This window comes from Staurois parvus, unplaced genomic scaffold, assembly GCF_062004578.1.
Source record: "Staurois parvus isolate SC_StPar_1 unplaced genomic scaffold, SC_StPar_1.0 ptg000320l, whole genome shotgun sequence".
Classification (NCBI taxonomy): Eukaryota; Metazoa; Chordata; class Amphibia; order Anura; family Ranidae; genus Staurois; species Staurois parvus.
This window is the reverse complement of record NW_028318116.1, coordinates 3,110,526-3,127,409: the sequence shown is the minus strand read 5'-3', so window position 1 is coordinate 3,127,409 and position 16,884 is coordinate 3,110,526. Positions and strand designations below refer to the sequence as shown.

The following is a 16,884-nucleotide window of genomic DNA, read 5'->3' as shown; positions in this document are numbered from 1 at the left end:
TAATAAGCACACTTTACTGCATATACAGACTGATTTTACTGTTGTGGGTTTAGTAACACTTTAACTTTTGTGATTACATAAAAGGTTCTTTACTGTTAGAGCGGTGAGGATGTGGAACTCTCTTTCACAGGTAGTAGTGACGGGTGGGGGGGGGTGTAGATAAATAAAAAAAAAACTTGCAAATGTGTTTCTTAGTTAGCGCAATATACACCGATATGCAAAGTGGTAGTGACATAAACACACACATTGAACTAGATGGACCGGACTCCTTATCTAACTTATTTATGTATCCTGTCTCTTGATTAGAATACTTTTGAAAAAAACAGATCATTATAGCATTATTAAATTTAGGAAGAACCTGTTCTTCATCGCATTCTGCCAAAAGTAACTCAAATGTTCTGCACATACTGTGACTTGGTTATTAGATTCACAACCCTAACAAAGAAGTACTTGACAGGTAATTATTTACATGAACAAGGTGATCCATCATCATTGCAAGAAAGTAGTTAGAAGCATTTCCTGAAAATTTTGGCTTCAAAAAACATCTCCCCTTCGCTATTTTGCCTGAAGAGAAGTGAGGATAACACAAAAGGACTACGAACAGGTAGGAGTTAAACACCATGGTTTGGCCCTATCCAGTGTAGGATTTCCCTGTCAATCACTGCATTAGATTATTGGGGGGGGGAGGCACTGATAGAACAGAGTCTTGGTGACAAGCTGTACATGCTCAGTTTGGTGTGTATTGCTAGAGAGTTTTTTTTTCTGATAGAACTCACAAGACTGCTCTAACTGCTGATGAGAAAAGGTATTTAGCAGTTTATATTTACTAAAATAATTGCATTTCCATGTTCTGTGTACTGTGGGAGACCAGATATAGTGAATGCAGGGTCCGGGGAGATTGAATAGCGTGACTGCAGGGTCCGGGGAGACCAGATATAGTGAATGCAGGGTCCGGGAAGACCGGATATAGTGAATGCAGGGTCCGGGGAGACCGGATATAGTGAATGCAGGGTCCGGGGAGACCGGATATAGTGAATGCAGGGTCCGGGAAGACCGGATATAGTGAATGCAGGGTCCGGGGAGGCCGGATATAGTGAATGCAGGGTCCGGGGAGACCGGATATAGTGAATGCAGGGTCCTGGGAGACCAGATATAGTGAATGCAGGGTCCGGGGAGAGCGAATATAGTGAATGCAGGTCCGGGGTTTAGTAACATTTTAAGGCTACTTTCATACTGCTCTGTTGAAATAAAAACTGCATATGAGATTTTGTTGTGTTTTTGCTGCAGTGTCTTGCATTTTTGATGCATTTGCGTTGCATTTTCCCCCACTGGACAAAAGACTTTTCACAAGTCAGTTGCATTTTTGATGCGCTTTCCATTCATTTTAATGGGGGGGGGGGATTTTGGAGCATTTTTTTACTCGATAAAAACAAAAATGCAGCAAACAGGATATTTTTCAGAGCAACTGAAGCTCAACGGACCTGTGGTGGGAAGAGTGCCATAGGATTTAAAGGAATGCAGTTTTCTTCCGCATCTTTTTCAGCTGGAATATGCAGTTCAATTTTGGGCACCAATTCAAAAAGAACATTGGGGAACTGGAGAAAGTACAGAGAAGGGCAACCAAACTGATAAAAGGCATGGAGGAGTTCAGCTATGAGGAAAGATTAGAGGAACTGAATTTATTCTCTTTTGAGAAGAGGAGATTAAGGGGGGATATGATCAACATGTATAAATACATCAGTGGTTCATATAGTGAACTCGATGTAGAGCTATTCACCCTAAGGTCAACACAGAGGACAAGGAGGCACTCTTTACGTCTGGAGGAAAGTAATTTAATCTCCAAACACAGAAAGGTTTCTTCACTGTAAGAGCTGTGAAAATGTGTTATAGACTCCCTCAAGAGTTGGTTCTGGCCAGCTCAGTGGATTGCTTTAAAAAAGTCCTGGATTCTTTCTTGGATACACAGAATATAACTGGATACTAACATTTATAGGTAAAGTTGATCCAAGGAATATCCTATAACCTCTCGGGGGATCAGGAAGGGATTTTTCCCCCTGCAGGAGAAAATTGGATCATGCTTTGCTGGGTTATTTACATTCCTCTAGATCAGCGGTTCTCAACCTGGGGGTCGCGACCCCTTTGGGGGTCGAACGACCCTTTCACAGGGGTCGCCTAAGCCCATCGGAAAACACATATTTCCGATGGTCTTAGGAACCGAGACACCGCTCCTCTCTCCGTCTCCAGGTGTAGGCAGGATGACATGCCGCCCCTGTCATCTGGACACACCCCCGGGATCAATCATCGCCAGTGATTGGCCGCCGAAACTGTAGCTCAGGAGAGGCACACAGGCGGCCAATCACCGGCGAGGAGGTGGAGCTTGGAGAGGAGGAGCCGAGTGGCACCGCGAAGATCGAGCAAGTGAAGAGGAGGAGAGCGGCCGGAGAAGGAAGACAGCTGACCGGTAAGTGTCTGTACCATGGGAGAGGGAGGGAGCGAGCGAGCCCAGGCTGGAGCAGGGGTCAGCAAGGTAAGTATCATTGGTGTCAGTGGGAGAAATAGTGCCCAATCATTGGTGTCACTAATACCAATGATGGGGCACTATTCCTCCCACTGACACCAACGATGGGGCACTATTCCTCCCCCCACTGACACTAACGATGAGGCACGATTCCTCCCCCAAATGACACCAACGATGGGGCACTATTCCTCCCCCCACTGATACCAATGATGGGGCACTATTCCTCCCCCCACTGACACCAACGATGGGGCACTATTCCTCCCCCCACTGACACCAACGATGGGGCACTATTCCTCCCCCCACTGACACCAACGATGGGGCACTATTCCTCCCCCACTGACACCAACGATGGAGCACTATTCCTCCCCCACTGACACCAACGATGGGGCGCTATTCCTCCCACTGACACCAAGGATGGGGCGCTATTCCTCCCACTGACACCAACGATGGGGCGCTTTTCCTCCCACTGACACCAACGATGGGGCACTATTCCTCCCACTGACACCAATGATGGGGCACTATTCCTCCCACTGATACCAATGATGGGGCACTATTCCTCCCACTGACACCAATGTTGGGGCTCTATTCCTCCCCCTGATACCAATGATGGGACACTATTCCTCCCACTGACACCAATGATGGGGCAGTATTCCTCCCACTGACACCAATGATGGGGCACTATTCCTCCCACTGACACCAATGATGGGGCACTATTCCTCCCACTGACACCAATGATGGGGCACTATTCCTCCCACTGACACCAATGATGGGGCACTATTCCTCCCACTGACACCAATGATGGGGCACTATTCCCCCCACTGATACCTATGATGAGGCACTATTCCTCCCACTGACAGTAATGATGGGGCACTATTCCTCCCACTGACACCAATGATGGGGCACTATTCCTCCCACTGACACCAATGATGGGGTACTATTCCTCCCACTGACACCAATGATGGGGCACTATTCCTCCCACTGACACCAATGATGGAGCACTATTCCTCCCACTGACACCAATGATGGGGCACTATTCCTCCCACTGACACCTATGATGGGGCACTATTCCTCCCACTGACACCTATGATGGGGCACTATTCTTACCACTGACACCAATGATGGGGCACTATTCCTACCACTGATACCAATGATGGGGCACTATTCCTCCCATTGACATCAGTGATGGGACACTATTCTTCCCACTGACACCAATGAAGTGGCACTACTCCTCCCACTGCAAAATTACAGTTATGAAGTAGCAACGAAAATAATTTTATGGTTGGGGGTCACCACAACATGAGGAACTGTATTAAAGGGTCGCGGCATTAGGAAGGTTGAGAACCACTGCTCTAGATCAACTGTGGGTGTAGGATTATAATTTTTTTTTATGGTTGGACTGGATGGACTTTTGTCTTTTTTCAGCCAGACTAACTATGTAACTATGTAACTGAAGAACGCACCAAAAACGGATCAGTGTGAAAGCAGTCTAAAGCATATCAAAGCCTGAGAACAAAAAGTGATATACAATTCCTGTCCTAGGGTAACAACACTCACTAACCATACTATCTATGGAGGAGCATTATTTTCACCCTAGGATCAGACTGCAGAACACCTCTCTCACACCTCCATAACATGAGGAGGGGGCATTCTATACTTTAGAGATAGCTAGTGTAGCACCCTCCTAGTTAGTGAAGGTTGTAAGGAAAAAGTAGTTTAGCTCTTCTGTAGTCAGGGGAACAAGAGTTGATTTAGTCTGCTTGGTATATCACAGGCTGCTGAACTGATTGCTTCCCCCTGTATTAGAGGAATCTAGAGTAATAGTGGGAGTAAGAATAGAATGGCAGGTTGAATATTTATGGTGCCCCAGCCAATCCCTGGGGAGGTGTGTTCAGTAGGTGACCGAAGAGCCCATAAATAGTCTGAGACCTGGGGCACAGTGTGTGGATTCTGGGTCCAGTCCTGCTAAGAGAAAATCCCTGTCTGCTCAAGAGGGAAGGCTGCTGAAGGTGCTGTTCAGGAGTCATCAAGGTCCCAGCTGGAGCATAAGCTGGCAGGACCTATTTGCAAAGTCTGGTTTGGGAGTTTTTTCGAGGCCTGGAGAGCTCACTGAAGAGTACCCGGTGGAAACTGGGGGAAGAGTATCCAACTGTCCTGTGGTAGTGTGAGTCCATGTCTCCCTCACTGAAGAGTACCAGGTGGAAGCTGGGGGAAGAGTATCCAACTGTCCTGTGGTAGTGTGATTCCGTGTCTCCCTCACTGAAGAGTGCCCGGTGGAAGCTGGTGGAAGAGTATCCAATTGTCTTGTGGTAGTGTGAGTCCATGTCTCCCTCACTGAAGAGTACCCGGTGGAAGCTGGGGGAAGAGTATCCAACTGTCCTGTGGTAGTGAGTCCGTGTCTCCCTCACTGAAAAAGTACCCAGTGGAAGCTGGGGAAAGAGTATCAAACTGTCCTGTGGTAGTGTGAGTCCGTGTCTCCCTCATTGAAGAGTACCCGGTGGAAGCTGGGGGAAGAATATCCAACTGTCCTGTGGTAGTGTGAGTCCGTGTCTCCCTCACTGAAGAGTACCCGGTGGAAGCTGGGAGAACAGTATCCAACTGTCCTGTGGTAGTGTGAGTCCGTGTCTCCCTCACTGAAGAGTACCCGGTGGAAGCTGGGGGAAGAATATCCAACTGTCTTGTGGTAGTGTGAGTCCATGTCTCCCTCACTGAAAATAGTCTGAGACCTGGGGCATGGTGTGTGGATTCTGGGTCCAGTCCTGCTAAGAGAAAATCCCTGTCTGGGGACTCTGCTCAAGAGGGAAGGCTGCTGGAGGTGCTGTTCAGGAGTCATCAAGGTCCCAGCTGGAGCATAAGCTGGCAGGGCCTATTTGCAAAGTCTGGTCTGGGAGTTTGTTCGGGGCCTGGAGAGCTCACTGAAGAGTACCCGGTGGAAACTGGGGGAAGAGTATCCAACTGTCCTGTGTTAGTGTAAGTCCATGTCTCCCTCACTGAAGAGTACCCGGGGGAAGAGTATCCAACTGTCCTGTGGTAGTGAGTCCATGTCTCCCTCACTGAAGAGTACCCGGTGGAAGCTGGGGGAAGAATATCCAACTGTCCTGTGGTAGTGTGAGTCCGTGTCTCCCTCACTGAAGAGTACCCGGTGGAAGCTGGGAGAAGAGTATCCAACTGTCTTGTGGTAGTGTGAGACCATGTCTCCCTCACTGAAGAGTACCCGGTGGAAGCTGGGGGAAGAGTATCCAACTGTCCTGTGGTAGTGTGAGTCCGTGTCTCCCTCATTGAAAAGTACCCGGTGGAAGCTGGGGGAAGAATATCCAACTGTCCTGTGGTAGTGCGAGTCCATGTGTCCCTCACTGAAGAATACCTGGTGGAATCTGGGGGAAGAGTATCCAACTGTCCTGTGGTAGTGTGAGTCCAAGTCTCCCTCACTGAAGAGTGTCCGATGGAAGCTGGAGGAAGAGTATCCAACTGTCCTGTGGTAGTGTGAGTCCGTGTCTCCCTCATTGAAGAGTACAAGGTGGAAGCTGGGGAAGGAGTATCCAACTGTCCTGTGGTAGTGTGAGTCCGTGTCTTCCTCAATGAAGAGTACAAGGTGGAAGCTGGGGGAAGAGTATCCAACTGTCCTGTGGTAGTGTGAGTCCGTATCTCCTTCACTGAAGAGTACCAGGTGGATATCATATGTCAATGATCCTGTGACATTGCAATTAAATGATCTAAGTGCTGTGACTTAGTGACTGTGTCTGGTGCTCAGTTCTTTACAGAAAGTGCCAGGCACCTGTCAGCCAGTAGAGAGTTGTGTGGGACGTTTTGTGCAAATCATTGTCAGGAGAAGGGTCCTCAAAGAAGTAAGTTCAGCAAATTCTGGGGTATCCCATGCTTCCCTCATCTCACCCAAGTTTATTTCTGCAATAAAGCATGAAAAGACACCCCTAGACTGATCTGTTTTAACCAGTGGAATGGAGAAAATGCTGTGTGCATGACTGTGAGCACTAATCTTGGGGAAAGGAATCAGTTATCACCAGGGGCTTTTTTGGGAGGTGAGCTACACAGGGAACAAAGTAACTGATGAAAATGCGATACAGGAAAAAGCACAGAAAGTTATTAGCCAAAAAGATTTCTAGCAAGATCAGCAAGTATTTATGGCCCATATTGAACAGGTACAGTATTTATAATTTTATATACAGTTGTGCTCAAATGTTTCCTTACCCTTGGAGAATTGGTAATATACAATATGTACCATTTTTAAAGAAATCATGATGAGCAGGCGAAACACATTTCTTTTATTTCTTATGAGATTCATATTCAACTGTAGGTCATACCAGTATGCCACAATCGAAAAAAAAAAACCCATGACAAGTAAACACATGAAATGCCCCCTATTCAGAAGTCTGCATACCCTTAGTTCTTAACCCTTTAGCATCAATGACAGCGTGCAGTCTTTTGTAACAGTTGGCTATGAGGCCCCAAATTCTTGCAGGTGGTATAGCAGCCCATTCATCTTGACAAAATGTCTCCAGGTCATGCAAAGTCTTTGGTCGCCTTGCATGAACTGCACGTTTGAGATCTCCCCAGAGTGGCTCGATTATATTAAGGTCAGAAGACTGTGATGGCCACTTCGAAACGTTCACCTTTTCTGCTGTAACCACTGGAGGCTCAACTTGGCCTTGTGCTTAGGTTCAGGGCCGCTGATAAGGGGGTACCTCGGGGCCTCCTGTAGGGGGCCCGGGCCCTTCACTGTGACAGGGGGGCCCAGCCAGCCAGCAACTTTAAGTTTGATTTTAATACTGTCACTTCTGTCAGCTGTCCCTTATAAAACACAGAAGCCCGGATTTTGTGGTTTATAAGTGACAGCGATCTACTCCCAGCGGCAAACTAAACCCTTCCTGCACATACAACTGAAGGGGGGGCGCGAAGGAGGAGGTGGCAGGGCGGAGGAGGTCGCGGGGTATGCACAAAGCTGTAGCATCTACAGAAGCCCATGTCGGCAGCCTGACTTCTTACTGTAAGTTGTAGTACATTCTCTTCTGTGGGGGAGCGCTGTGTATTGGACAGGGAGGAGAAGAAACGTCTGGAAGAGGAGGAGAGGGGCGCTCTGCACTGGACAGGAAGGAGAGAAGAGCTCTGTACTGGGGAGGAGGGGGCAGAAATGTAGGAGAAGAGCTCTGTGTTGCGAGGGAAGTTGTAAACTGGCCTGTGAGATATGCACACCTGCACTCTGTACATAACACAATCTTTAATCCTGCACTCTGTACGTAGCCCAATCCCAAACCCCGCACTCTGTATGTAGCCCAATCCCGAGCCCTGCACTTTGTACATAACCGAACCCTGCACTCTGTACGTAGCCCAATCCCAAGCCCCACACTCTGTACGTAGCCCAATCCTGAGATCCGCATTCTGTATGTAGCCCAATTCTTAGATCCACACTCTGTATGTAGCCCAATCCTGAGATCCGCACTCTGCTGTATGTAGCCCAATCCTAAACCCTGCACTCTGTACATAGCGCACTCATGAGCCCTGCCCTCTGTACATAGCCCAATCCTGAACCCCACACTCTGTACGTAGCCCAATCCTGAACCCCGCACTCTGTACGTAGCCCAATCTTGAACCCCGCACTCTGTACGTAGTGCAGACCTGAACCCGCACTCTGTACGTAGCCCAATCTTGACCCTGCCCTCTGTACATACTACACTCCTGAGCCCTGCACTCTGTACGTAGTGCACTCCTGAGCCCTGCACTCTGTACATATCCCAATCCTGAACCCTGCACTCTGTACGTAGCCCAATCCTGAACCCTACACTCTGTACGTAGCCCAATCTTGAACCCTGCACTCTGTACGTAGCCCAATCCTGAACCCCGCACTCTGTACGTAGCCCAATCCTGAACCCCGCAGTCTGTACGTAGCCTATTCCTGAACCCCGCACTCTGTACGTAGCCCAATGTTGACCCTTCACTCTGTACATATAGCACTCCTGAGTTCTGCATTCTGTATGTAGCACACTGGCTGGGGGGTATTGTGAATGATGTTGATGGCCAGTGATGCATTGGGGACATGATAGAGTTCCTGCACCTATTTTCTGAAAAAAAAAATGCCCTGTAGCCTTCGGCCTCATTTACACCTGTATTTGTAACTGCCCCCCCTTCTACTGCAAAGACAAAGCTGCATTTTGTTTCCAGATGGGTTCTGGGGAGGGGTCAGGGGTGAGGTCGAGGGTGGAGTCAACAGTGGCCCTGTCAGGTAGGCTGTACGGGGCCCCATGATTTCTAACTGTGACCGTGCTTAGGTTCATTGTCATGCTGGAAAGTCCAAGAGGGTCCTATGCGCAGCTTTCATGCAGAAGAATGCAAATTGTATTCCGGTATTTTCTGATACAATATTAAAAAAATAGTGTATTTGCACTTAGTGAAATAATACAACCTTACATAATATACACTATATTGCTAAAAGTATTGGTCGGCCTGCCTTTACACACACAAACTTTAATGACATCCCAGTCTTAGTCCGTAGAGTTCAATATGGAGTTGGCACACTGTTTGTAGCTATAACAGCTTCAACTATTCTGGGGAGGCCGTCCACAAGGTTTAGGAGTATGTCTATGGGAATGTTTGACCATTCTTCCAGAAGCGCATTTGTGAGGTCAGGCACTGATGTCAGGGGAGGAGGCCTGGCTCGCAGTTTCCACTCCAATTCATCCCAAAGGTGTTCTACCGTGTTGAGGTGCATTGGTGCGCAGTCATGTTAGAACAGGAAGGGGCCATCCCCATTGTCAGGGCCTGGACTTGAACCTGAGACTTCTACTGTGTCAGGCAGTAACTCTTCTCACTGAGCTACCTGGGATGCTAGACAATACTCTGCCTGATCTATTGGATAATCCTGCCTTGTTTTCTCTTGAACCTTGAACTCCTTGCTCCTCCCATGAACTTCCTATAAAAGCCATGTCCATGCACTTCCTCCTTGCCAGATTATTGTGCCTTCCAGCCAATATCCCGCTCATCCTTACTGCTGCTGTCTATATCGTTTATGATCCTTTGGCTTGTGACTGACTCCTCTTTTGTCTTATCCCTAACCTGTTTGATCCGTTCTTGGTTTCCAGCTTGCCCTTCCCCTGGTGGGGTGATCCTGAGACTGCGACTTGGTATTTACACGCAGCCAAATCCATCTCCACCATTAGGAACTCTGGTGAAGACCGGTGGATACTTAGACCCCGCACCTCAGGTGAGCCTGCGTCATTCCCAGGGTGACCCGCTGGTGTACCAATCCTGCTGGTTTCAGGTAAGCCTTACAACTGCTGTAGCAATTGGTCTCTGAACCTGACCTCACACCGTGACACCCAATCTGTTCCCACAAAATTGGGAGCATGAAACCAAAATGTCTTGGTATGCTGACACCTTAAGAGTTCCCTTCACTGGAACTAAGGGGCCAAGCCCAACCCCAACCCCTGAAGACCAACCCCCCACCATAATCCCCCTCCACCAAACTGTACACTTGGCACTGTTCTCCTGGCGACCACCAAACCCAGACACGTCCATTGGATTGCCAGACAGAGAAGCATGATTGGTCACTCCAGAGAACACGTCTCCACTGCTCTAGATTCCAGTGGCGGTGTGCTTTACACCACAGCATCCGACGCCTTGCATTGCATTTGGTGATGTAAGGCTTGGATACAGCTGCTCGGCCATGGGAACCCATTCCATGAAGCTCTCTACTCACTGTTGTTGGGCTAATCTGAAGACCACATGAAGTTTGGAGGTCTTTAGCTATTGACTCTGCAGACAGTTGGCAACTTCTGCACACTGTGCGCTTCAGCATGCGCTGACCCCGCTCTGTCATGTTACGTGACCTACCACTTGGTGGCTGAGTTACTGTTGTTCCCAGTTGCTTCCACTTTGTTATAATCTCACAACCAGTTGACCGTGAAATATTTAGTAGCCAGGAAATGTCACGGATGGACTTATTGCACAGGTGGCAACCTATCACGGTACCATGCTTGGAGTCACTGAGCTTCTCAGAGCGACCCATTCTTTCACAAATGTTTGTAGAAGCAGTCTGCATGCCTAGGGGCTTGATTTTATACACCTGTGGCCATGGAGGTGATTGGAGCACCTGAATCACATGATTTGGAGGGCTGGCCCAACACTTTTAGCAACATATTGTAGTTGCAGAAAAGTCTGCCTTATGCAGGCCATAGATGGGGAGAAAACAGTCCGATTTTTCTTTGAAAAAACGAAAAATCGGTCGTTCAATCAGCCGACGTTACCAGGAACGGTAAAAAAAATCAGTCGATTTTCATCCCGTCTACAGCTGGCAAAAAGTGTCTCTGCAGAGAGCTCCGCTATTTCTTTGACATTTATAGTGGCTGCAACATTGTATCTATTTGTATCCATTTCGGATACAGATGTTTTTATTCGGAAACAGATACATTGTTGCAGCCGCTATAAATGTCAAAGAACTGTTAAAGAAATAGCGGAGCTCTCTGCAGGGACACTTTTTGCCAGACTAGAATTATTCTTCTTCCTCTTCTTCTTCCTCCTCCTCCTCCTCATCCTCTTCATCTTCATCGTCTTCTTCTTTTTCTTCTTCATCCTCTTCTTCTTTTTGTCTTCCTCTTGCAGGTCACTGCTCATGCACAGATTTTTTATCGGTAAAAAGATCGGCCGATTTGCCCATAATTGCCGCGAAAATCAGCCAATCGGCAAAATCGGTAGATTTTTTTAAAACTTTACCGATAAAATAAATCTGCCAAAATACAGAAAAACGGCCAACCTATTAACCCACTAACGATCCGAAAATCGGCCGATTTTATTTTCGGCCGAAAAATTGGCCGATTTTCGACCCATCTATGGCCTGCATTAGTCAGGTATACACTTGTTGCATGCCTGAGATAGAATTGGATGTACATCTGCAGATCGTTGCTCCCTGAGCAGAAGCAATTGTGCTGGTTGGATTTGTGCACGGTGAATTGTGTTTTTTCACATGAAGTTTGAATATTGAAGATAAAAGCATGTTTACATATTTTTGGTGTTGGACATTTTATATATTCCCACATGTTTGAGTTTATTGAATAAGTCATACAAGGACACTTTTTGCTGGGGACAATTTGCTTTATTTATTTTGATTATATTGATTTAAATATATTTTTGGTTTAAGGATTTATTTAGAGTTGTATCAGCACTGTGAGAGTATATTAACCACCTCCCGTCTGGCCGTTGTATATAAATGGCCGGACGGTGGCAGGTCAGGGGCGGGTGGCTGTTTATAAACGGCCTCCCCGCCCCCTGCTTGTGCGTGCTCCCTGGGAGTGCGCAGCACCACGATCCGGTGCCCACTGTGTCCTCCGGACTTCTGACATCATTGCTTACTACATGTGAAATCTGTGAATGATCACAGAGGTCACATGGTACAAGGCTATTCACAACAGCCTTGTACCATGTGACAAGCTGTGACCAATCACAGCTCACACAGTATTTCTCAATGGCTGCAAGAATGCAGCCAGAGAGAAGGAGAAATTATTGCTTTTACAGCCTTTATCGGTGTAAAAGAAATAAAAAAAAAAATCTTCATCACCCCCCACAAGTAGTACAGTGTCACCATGGTGACACTGTACTGCTAGTATGACCCCCCCCCCAAAAAACAAACAAAAAACAAATAATATATATTAAAAAAAAAGTACAATTTTTTTTTCAAAAATTATAATTTTTGGTTATAAACTAATTTGGGTTTTTTGTTTTTGTTTTTTTTTAACTAAAATGATTACTGATTAAATTTTGGCCAAGATGTATGATGAAATATAATTTATTTACAAAATGTTATAAGAAAAACACTTTAACTTTTCCATTTTTATAGCAAAAAAATAAAAATCTCAGTGGTGAATAAATACCACCAAAATAAACTTTATCTGTCTCAAAAAAATGCTAAAAAATTCATATGGGTACAGTGTTTCATGACCACGCAATTGTCATTCAAAGTGTGATAGCGCTGAAAGCGGAAAATTGGCCTGGAAAGGAAGGGGGTAAAAGTGTCCGAACATGAAGTGATTAAGAAGGTTTATATGCACTTCTTGTTAAGGGTCGGGTTAGCTGCTGTTTCTAATTTGTATATAAATTTGCACATTGGTTGGTTGATTTTCTAGTGGCGCTGTCTATATTCTAATTATGCATGCCTAGGTGCTTGATTTTATACACCTGTGGCCATGGACATGATTGGAACAACTGAATCCAATTATTTGGAGGGCTGGACCAATACATTTGGCAATATAGTGTACCTTAAATATGGTGCGCTCCTCAAACTAATAATTAATAAATACATCTGCAATGAATATTCAATTTTCTATAACACAGCAAAACATAATCAAGCGCTTTATTACTTATATAAAGTCCAATAAATGTGCCTTAGTAAAAAAATATAGTCTATTAAAAGTGCTTCAAAAAGAAAGTGCTTAATACATGTATATCTAGTTTTACAGCATTGCTGATTCACCTTAATTCCTCAACCAGAGATATTCCATTGCTTACCAATTTAATTGATTTTAATGGGAAAGAGATCAATATGCACGTGTGTGTATTTTCAAACCACACTAGCCAAGCTATCGTCAGCAATCCAACGCCTTACAGCCATGTTATCACAGGTACGGGGATATAATCCTTTCCAACCACAGTTTTGCAGTGTCCCTCCAAAGAAAAGCCAGAGGAGACACAATAAAACTCGCTGTTAATAAAATAAAGTATACTTACAAGATCAGAGGAAAACAAGAGTATATATCAGAACAAATACTGAGACACCGATCTCGGAATGTATGTGATGTCACTGGCTAGGCCCCACCCAACATGTTTCGACACCAATCAGTATCATCAGGGGTATGGGGCATGCATATTTGCGTTTAGTTCAAGACAGGTTTGGTGAACATGAGTAACATTTCCAATCTAAACCTCAACAGGGACCCCCCTGGCAAAGCCCTTTGTCCTTGTGTTGATGGGTTCCCTGCAACCCCGGGCTGTGGATATGGGGGGCTTGTGCCCAAAACACCATTTATTTAGAAGCTTTAATCTTTACAATAGGTAACTGTACTCACAAACAGACATAAAGACATAAAAGAACGGCTCATCACAAATATTCTCAAAGAAGATGACTAGAATCACTGTGTATGTCTCCAGATCAGGGGCGGACTGACCATTTGGAAACGCGGGCACTGCCCGAGGGTCCGGGTTCAGTAGGGGGCTCCATGAGATGCCCCTGGTACCTTTTTTCTTAGGCTTTTTTGAGTTTGGGCAAGGACACAGGGGCCCCATGATCCCCCTATTGCCCGGGGGCCCCATGAGTCGTCAGTCCGCCCTTGCTCCAGACGGATTGGAAAGATGTTACAAAGGCCACATTTCGAGGGTGCCCCCTCTTCTTTATGTTGAAAGTTAACCACTTCAAGTCCGGACACTTTCACCCCCTTCCAGTCCAGGCCCATTTTCACCTTTCAGCCCTGTCACACTTTGAATGACAATTGCGCAGTCATGTAGCACTGTACCTATATGAATTGTTAGCATTTTTGAGACAGATACAACTTTATTCTGGTGGTATTTATTCACCACTGGGATTTTAATTTTTTTGCTATAAAAATGAAAGTCAAAACATTTTGGAAAAAAAGTGTTTTCTTATAAAATTTTGCAAATAAATAATCTTTCTTTATAAATCTTGGCCAAAATGTATTCCGCTATCTTTTTAGTAAAAAAAATTACCCAAATTAGTTTATAACCAAAACTTTTTTACATTTTTATTATTTTATATTATTGTGTTTTTATTTAAACATACTGTCACCCTAGCAGTACAGTGTCACCATAGTGACTGTACTACTTGTGATGGGTGATGAAGATTTTTTTTTCTTTTTTTACACTGATTGCTTTTACACCTATAAAGCAATCATTTCTCCTTCTCTCTGACTGCATTCCTGCAGCCATTGAGAAATACTGTGTGAGCTGTGATTGGTCACAGCTTGTCACATGGTACAAGGCTGTTGTGAATAGCCTTGTACTATGTGATGTCTGTGATCATTCACAGATTTCACAAGAAGTAAGCAATGATGTCTGGAAGTGACATCTTGTTTACTACTGTTCATGTGATCATTGACTGGCTAATCACTGATCACATGAATCAGAACATTACACAGAGGTCCTGTACAGCTATCTTAGGTCTCCAGACACAGCAGGCACCATCGCGGTGCCGCGCGCTCCCAGGGAGCGCACACAGTCAATGGATGTTCGGGGATGTTAAGAAATGTCCACCCGCATTGGTAGCTCTCCCATCCGGACGTTTATTGACATGGGCTGGATGGGAAGTGGTTAAAGTAGACCCATAGGCAAAACTGAAAACAAATAGGGAGAAGTATTTCCCCTGCCAGATGTTTTTTTGCCATCTGTGTCCCATTGTGGAGATTCCCCCTTCGCTTCCTGTCCCATAGCCAAACAGGAAGTGGCAGGAAATCCACGCAAATTAAGGGAATTCCATGGGGACCCCCATGTATTTCCGTCAGACGCCATCTTGCTACACCTTAAACCCATGCACGTATACCCAAAGCATGTGGTTTTACTGCTTGTTATGTTTTAATGAAAATTGAGTGGGCAGTTGGCTATACATGGTTTTTATAGTATAATAAACGGATTTACACTATGGAAGATCTCTTTTATGTCTTTACCTTGATCTCAATGTGAGTTGGCTGTTTCACATTTGTACATTTCTGGAGGGGGCCTTGCTGCCTAAAACGCACATCATTGAAGGGGATATCACCGCTTTGGAATTATATCATCCGCAGAGGGGAATCGTAGGGCTCATTCACACTTGACTTTTTTCCAACTCTTGCCAAACGCCCCTATAGCGTTTGACAAGTGTTAAAAATGCCCCGCAAATGCCTATAATGAAGTTTGAATGCTTGTTAACGCTCCGCAAACGCCTCGCAACCGCACACTCCGGCCGGACGTTTGAGGAGTGGCACCATAGACTTGAATAGGAGGCTTCAACTCCTGACTCAACCAGAGGCATCCTTTTTGCTGCGACGCAATGCTAACACTCCCGTGTGAACAGCACTGTGTGCTGCAATGTGTAGAATTTTCCGAGGCGTTTGAAAACGGTAAAAACGCTTCCCAAACACCTGTCTGCCGCTTACTGACAAGGCTAGTGTGAACATAGCCTTACCGTGGAGGATCCTTTTGTGATCCTACAAGCATTTTGGTCGCTGCAAGGAGGTGAGGGGGCAATTCAACCGCTTATGGATTATTTCCCATCAGTTGTTATGCACATCCACCATATCACCTGCACGTTTTAAAAGTCATTGGATCACCTGGTGTTTATGCACCTTTGAACATTTGTCACCCAGTGATCTTGGAGCATTCTGTGTCACCAAATGATCTCAGAGCACCCTGTGTCGACCAGGGACCTCTGAGCATCCTGTGTCACCCAGGGACCCATGGGCATCCAGGGTCATTGTGTGACTCTGTTGTGCCATGGGCACCTCCATCACACCTGCATCTCCACGCAGCCCCAACTACACTCCTCAAGTTCCTGGACTTGCCCCTCCAAATATTTCCAGGCTCCTGTCTGTGACACTGGTAACAACAAAGTAATAGAGGACAGTAGTTCTGGTGACCTGGGGGTCCCCTAGTAATTCCTTTAATTTACAGAGATTTTCTCTCACTTTCTGCTTTGGCTATTGGACAGGAAATGAAGATAAATCTTCCCAATGGGACACAGATGGCAAAAAAGAACCTGACAATGGTTATAAAACTCACTTACTCTATCCAAAATGGAAAAGAAAGTTTTTCCTACAGAGCACCAAGTGTCATTTCTGTCTGCTGCCTCACTCTTCTGCTATTGGCATGAATCACTTCTGACAAGTTTTCCTGACACCAAGATAAAAATGGTGACAGGGTTGGGACCTCTAGCAGATTGACAGCCTCAGCTCTGTTCCTATGTGCTGTGTGGAAGGGGGGTGTCTCTTCCCTCCAATCAGCTCTCAGAGCTCTCCTCACTGAGCTTTGCAGTATGTAATTTCAGCTTGCAGCCTTCTTTTTTCCCTGAGCTTTATAAATTCAGCACTTTGAACAGATGTAGAGAAGAGAATATGCAGATACACAAGTACAATGTTGGAGAATGTTTAACATCTGTGTACCTGTCAGCACCTGTGATAGTGAGCTATATTGATCCTCAACTTGGGGTTCCCCAGGGCACGAGTATAAGCCCCAGCCTGCTTTCACCAGAGCCCCTGATGGTGGGGATGGACTTGCAGCAGGCTGGGACCAGGTCACGGGCCCCCAGGTACACCTAGCTGAGATAGAGGAGACCGCTCGCGGGAGCAGGGTATAACAGGAGAAGACAAAGGGAATCCGGTAGTCAA

The 16,884-nt window shown here is 45.9% G+C and overlaps 1 protein-coding gene across 1 annotated transcript in view; it reads left to right on the top strand.

The window, feature by feature from the left end:
• The window catches only part of LOC149457489 (phospholipid-transporting ATPase IK-like), a 73,997-nt gene that overhangs the window by 23,414 nt on the left and 33,699 nt on the right, over window positions 1-16,884 (top strand). The window contains exon 2 of the mRNA XM_089683645.1: window positions 9,607-9,728. The gene's annotated coding sequence lies outside the window, so the exon portion shown is untranslated. The remainder of the gene's footprint in view (window positions 1-9,606; window positions 9,729-16,884) is intronic.